Here is a 6371-nt window from a genome sequence, read left to right on the forward strand (position 1 = left end):
TGCAGCTCAATGCTGCCAAGAATACCCATATTGAGTATTATTATGCTTCCTGTCAGTTTGTCTCTATATAACCCATACCCTACTATTCTCGCATAGTGTTCTAAGGATTTATATAGCGTAAGCATACTATGCCGAAATAGTGCACGGCTTCCATTTTTGAGGAAAATCCGACAACGCCCATACCGGGGAGCGAACTCACAGTCCGACGCGCTACCGATTACGCCACAGACGCCGTTATCTGTGCTATTGTACTATAACATATATAAACTTAGTTTCAAATATTTTATAATTGAAATTAAAAATAAACAAAATTATTCTTCTAAAATAGTTTCTTGCAACCCCCCTTCCTCACGTTCAAAATTAAAGAAAAAGATTATGACGTACATGTTGCATAAGGTGACGTCATAATAGAGTAGACGAACGTTACAGGTGATGAAACATCGGGAAAGAAGAAAATATTGCCGTTTTTATACAGTAACAACAGTCAGCATAATAATAACAATAGTGTTGTGTTTTGCGTGCACTATGCCTAAATAGTAGTCAGGGTTTGACACATAGTGCACTCGCCTCCGGCTCGTGCACCATGTGTCAAACCCTGACTACTATTTAGGCACTATAGTGCACGCAAAACACAACACTATTATATAAACAGAGAGTGAGTTATTCTTGTCCTCGTAGTAAGTGTGTTCGTTCTACCTGACTGACAACTGTACATTGGATTGTTACGATTTGATATCTTTTAGTGTTTCTTATATCAAGAATGGGCATGCATAAGGGATAGAAAATTGAAGGAAAAATACACAAGTCTTTAAAAAGAAAATTAAAATAGTCTTTGAAAAGGCGAAATTAAAAGTGTTGTACCAGGTGGATTCGAACCCCCGACTTTAAAAAGAGAATATCCAAGGTTTAAAAGTCAGCTCATATATCAACTGAGCTAGTCTGACTATGAGAATGAATGGCATAAATTTAAAGCAGATTATGAAAATCTGGTTTCCTTATTTTTTGTAGGTTTTTTGTGAATTTCGACCTCAGGGCAGGGGTGTCCCTAAAAAAATCTTATCTTAAATTATTCCTAACCTATCAAAATATCACAATTTTATTTAGGGGCAGGCCTGCCCTGGACTTCAAGGCCAAAATTCATGCAAAAATCAACGCTTTAACTAACAAAATGGTGTTTCGATCAACTTTGGAGGTTTATTGTAAAGTTGTAAATAATAAATTTTAGGTATAAAATACAAATTAAAATAAATTTAGACATATATACGGTAGAAAACAACAAATAAAGATCGAGTTTTAAATGTCACTTTTCCGGGAAATTGTTCTCTCCTATAGGTCAATTCTTTTGTTAAAGCGAATACATCCTTTACACTGTAGGGTTACAAGGATAAGACTAAATTGTACCCCTGCACAGGGTGTGGTGGCATCTTTGCCATGGTATGCGTGGTAGACCTTCTCGCATGTCCATATCACATGTCCATTTTGACTGACACAGAAAATGGTTTCGTATGCCATTTTAGGCACTCTAAATGGCCATAAAATGCTCACATTTCAGTCAGGGTCATTCGCCTACCTGCAGACTCTGAGCCTCTACTTATTTTCTTTTCTTAATTCTTCAAAAACAGTACCCTCAACCTGGATTTATCGCTGTCCAACATCCCATCACCTTATTTAGCAAAAAAGAAAAAGATACGGGTACACATACATCTTGCCTTAATTTCTTTTCTTTATACTTTATTAAATTACCCAGGTCATTCCCTAAAATGTAAGCACGGGGTCAATCTAAAAACTAGAGGTACTGTGAGCAATGAGCTCACTAAATGATACCCCCCGCCTCCATATGCTAGTAGTTTTAATGGCAAAGTCCATGATTTGCTGTGGCCGGAAAACCCAAAATACGAGGGTTGATCCAAAAGTAATGTCACTGTGTCAATATCTTTAATATTTGGCGTCATATTATCAAATATAATATACCAAAAGAAGCATAAAAATAAATCTAATCAAAATTGAAAATTTCATTTAATAATGTTTACTTGAATTAATTTTATAGACGTTTAAAACATAAGGGGTGTCGCCGCGTCATAACTAAACGTCACATTTTAAATTGTAAATTGTTAGAATGAAAAAGACAAACACATTAAAAAGCATCTAAAAAAACATCCAATCTTCCAATATTTTAAAAGACAACATTTTCTAGTCTTAAGTTGAAAATAAAATGACGTCATTGCTTTTTGATCATAAACATAGTTGTTTTAATCTGCTGGATTGAACAAAAGAAATGTCGAAATGGAGAAAAACCGCAAACGATCTGTGTAATACGTTTTTGCTTCAAAATGGGGAAATCGCCCGTAGAAATGGTGACGATGATAATCAGACACACAGGGGATAGAATGTAAATAAGAGACTTGTTTATAGATGGTTTCAGCGATTTTTAGCGGGTCATGGGTCACTGAATAATCAGCAGAGGACAGAAAGACCGAAAAAGGGAGATCGAGTGGAATTGTTCTTGAGAGACGATTAGACGGTTAGAGTGATATGAGAAACTTTAAGTTTTTCTTATGGTACTGTTAAAGAATTTTGACAGATAACTAAATTATGTATAGACTGAGTTTACAATGAGTACCAATAATTCTTTTAAAAAGAGAAATATATGTGAATGTGTTCGTGAATCTCAAATATTTTTAATGAAACGAAGGGAAGCGTTTAAGGTAATTACCCATACCACGTGAAATAACGCTATATGACGTTATTCTCGTCAGTGACGTTATTACGTCAAACGCGCCCGACGCTTATTCCATCAAAAATGCCTGACGTCGATTTCACTTACTGTGTAAAGAAAGGTACATTCAGTGGCGGATTTAAGGGGGGGGCGCACCCGTCAAAGTTAGCGTAAATCAAATATGTCTACTTGGTAGACCTCATTTTCACCCTTCAAAATCTCTAGAATCCAGGAGCTTCCGGGGGCTTCGCCCCCTGGGCCCCCACCAGGGCTTTGTTAGACCTCATTTTCACCCTTCAAAATCTCTAGAATCCAGGAGCTTCCGGGGACTTCGCCCCCTGGGCCCCCACCAGGGCTTTGGTAGACCTCATTTTAACCCTTCAAAATCTCTAGAATCCAGGAGCTTCCGGGGGCTTCGCCCCCTGGGCCCCCACCAGGGCTTTGCCCTGGACCCACTGGGGGCCTCAAGGCGGCCCCCAGACCCCTTGCCTAATTTTGGCGCCCCCCCCTAACTCCAAATCCTGGATCCGCGCCTGACATTAATTTCCAAATAAAAGGCATAAAAAATACGATGTTCAGTTATTTCCGGGATGCATGATCGAAGGAGAGTTGAAATTTAGATCATAGGCGCTCCCCATGTAATTCTGTAAATGACGTATGATAAGTATATATAGGTCTACCCCACAGGCGCCTGACGTTACTTATTTTTCTTTTAATAAAAAAAATATACACATACCGAATAATAAACAAGGTACCCATCGAAACCCGCCATCTTGGATTTTCGAAGTAGGTCATCACTTGTATTTTCGTCTGAAACTCCGTCAAATAAATTCCCTGCAACCATATTCTTTCTGTAGCCAGTCTTTCGAGGTCTAAACTTACGGACACTGCAGCCAGGAAGGCGCATTACACTTGCAAATATTGAAAATCCCTCGTCAAACTCGACCTACTGCTTCAACATTCCGAGAAATCGCCAAAAGGGGGCCGGAAGTTTACATACGACTTGAAATTCTTAGGGAAAGCCCTTTTTTGATTGGTCAATATATTTGTGCGATTTATTTTTAAAAATAACCGGCGAAAGTTAGTACTTATTCCAAAAACAATATTTCAGACAATAATACAACGTAATATACATGTAAGAACATTCTTTTTATTTCTCTCAAAATAATTTCGATATATCTTGATTAATAAAGCGATTATTATTTTGTAAATGTCGAAGATCGGCCTGATCATGCTAGCTGATCAATGAACATTTTCGAGACAAATTGAGTTGGTTGTAAGGCCCTACTTACATGCACTAAATATTATTAATAACACTGTCATTATTGATGCTCTGATTGAGCGCTATCCGTGCAGAAGATTGACTTTATAAGTATGTACGCACGTGTGTGAGAGGGGGGGGGGGGGTCCACACTAAAATTATCCCAGGGAATGTTGAGATCTGCAATTTTATGTAGTGCAATAAAGTAGTGACATGGCGACATTTTTATTTTTTTCTTGGTGACAGATTATACATATACATTTCGCATAGGCTTATATTTGATTTCATTACATATCCTTTTTTCAGTGTGATCCTTCTCCTTTTTCAATTAAGCATATGCCATGTATATATGTATACATATATATAACTGGATGGTTTGCAGTCTATTGTCTTTTGAAAACGATTCAATTAACTCTAGATGATTTGTTATTGATTTTTTTAAGCACCCCCCCTCTCTTTTCAAAATTGTTTCGAACGCAACGACCTGTATAGATTAATATAGTATATTTTACAGGTATATTTATAAGAAGTGTTTTATTTTTCCCATTTTGCATTTTTTTCATTTCTATAATCGAAATATTCATTAAAATTTCAAAGTAATTATGACACCCCGCTTTAGATCCACCACAAAACTGACAAATACGGAATTCCCATTAGCATATTGATGTAAACTTCCGGCCCCCTTTTGGCGATTTCTCGGAATGTTGAAGCAGTAGGTCGAGTTTGACGAGGGATTTTCAATATTTGCAAGTGTAATGCGCCTTCCTGGCTGCAGTGTCCGTAAGTTTAGACCTCGAAAGACTGGCTACAGAAAGAATATGGTTGCAGGGAATTTATTTGACGGAGTTTCAGACGAAAATACAAGTGATGACCTACTTCGAAAATCCAAGATGGCGGGTTTCGATGGGTACCTTGTTTATTATTCGGTATGTGTATATTTTTTTTATTAAAAGAAAAATAAGTAACGTCAGGCGCCTGTGGTCTACCCCTCTATACTATAAAATATCCAAGGCCTGCAACTGGGCGCCATTGTGGATTTCGCCTGGGACCTCTGACTGACTTACTTTAAGGGTTTCTGGGGTATACTGGGCTGGTTATCAGCATCGGGTACTGTAATTTATTGAAATAAAATATTTGCAAACTTTTATCCAGCACCATTCCGTTGCTTTCTCTTGTTTTCAAACATTTCTCTATTACACCGTCACACTTCAATCGCAACTTCTCGGGCCTTTCCGACTAGCGGAAAAACGACCTCGAATGTATATGGTAGCCGCCATGACAACCCTCCTTTTTCACGATCTTGGAAATAAATGCATGGAGACCTTTTACCTGTGGAATATGGAGTTTCACTTTATTCAATGTAATGATATTACCTAAAATATACCATAGAAGGGACTTCTAACTCCGTCTATCCTATATTTGGATGAACAGGAAATGTATAAATTTTTAACATCCGGTGATGTTAATACATTCGAGGTTGTTTTTCCGCCCTCTAACGGAAAGACCCGAGATGATGCGATTGCGTCACACTTAGTAGTCTCGTTCAACCAGACGCTCGGCTGTCTCCGTAAACTCCGACAAGCAGAGAGTCTGGTAAAGAATCACGTAAGCGTTTGTAACCGTCAGAGGGCGCTATCTTGTTTTCGTTTTGAAGATCCTTTTTGAAATCAAATGTTAAGTGTGTTTTTTTCTTCTGGATTGTGACTTTATATTGATAAACTAATCTTTAATTTGGGACTCCAAACGAGAAATTACAATATCAATCGAAGGAATGTGTATTACGCAGGTAGGGCTACACTACTTTCACTTTTGCTTTCGTACAGAATATTTGCAAGACGTAATAAAACATACTTACCTATAACCGGTGGGCATTACCGTAAATAATTCCTATCTAACATCTTTAACTTTTAGACACATAATTTTTACATCTTTAAGTTATTTTTCTGCTGATTTATCATGTATTTATTGAAAACGCGTAGGTGTGTTCTTTTCAGCCAATCAAAAACTTTACCAGAATTTCGGTAAGCCTCGTTTTGGCGTTACAAACGATAATGCGTATCTTTACCAGACCCTCTGGGTGGTCGGAGTTTTACGGAGACAGCCGAGGGTCTGGTTGAACGAGACTACAGGGAAAAGAGTACCAATTAATTTCCCATAGAACTCTATACAAACCTTAGGCCCTCCAAGTAATTTACTAATTCCCGTTCAAACAAATCTCTGATATCATTTGAAAGTTCGTTCTAAGCACTTATTAAAAACACGGAAAAAAATATACCGTTCCGCGGCGTTTATAGGTCAAATTTGCAGTTATTTAGAACTTACAGAGATCGGCAGTAAATGACACCCTGCCAAAAATATCAATCCCCACTCCTACAATCTCCCCTGGTATTTCTA

The sequence above is a fragment of the Saccostrea cucullata genome, unplaced genomic scaffold (genome assembly GCF_032062105.1).
Source record: "Saccostrea cucullata isolate Sc308-1 unplaced genomic scaffold, CSIRO_AGI_Scuc_v1 ctg1217, whole genome shotgun sequence".
NCBI lineage: Eukaryota > Metazoa > Mollusca > Bivalvia > Ostreida > Ostreidae > Saccostrea > Saccostrea cuccullata.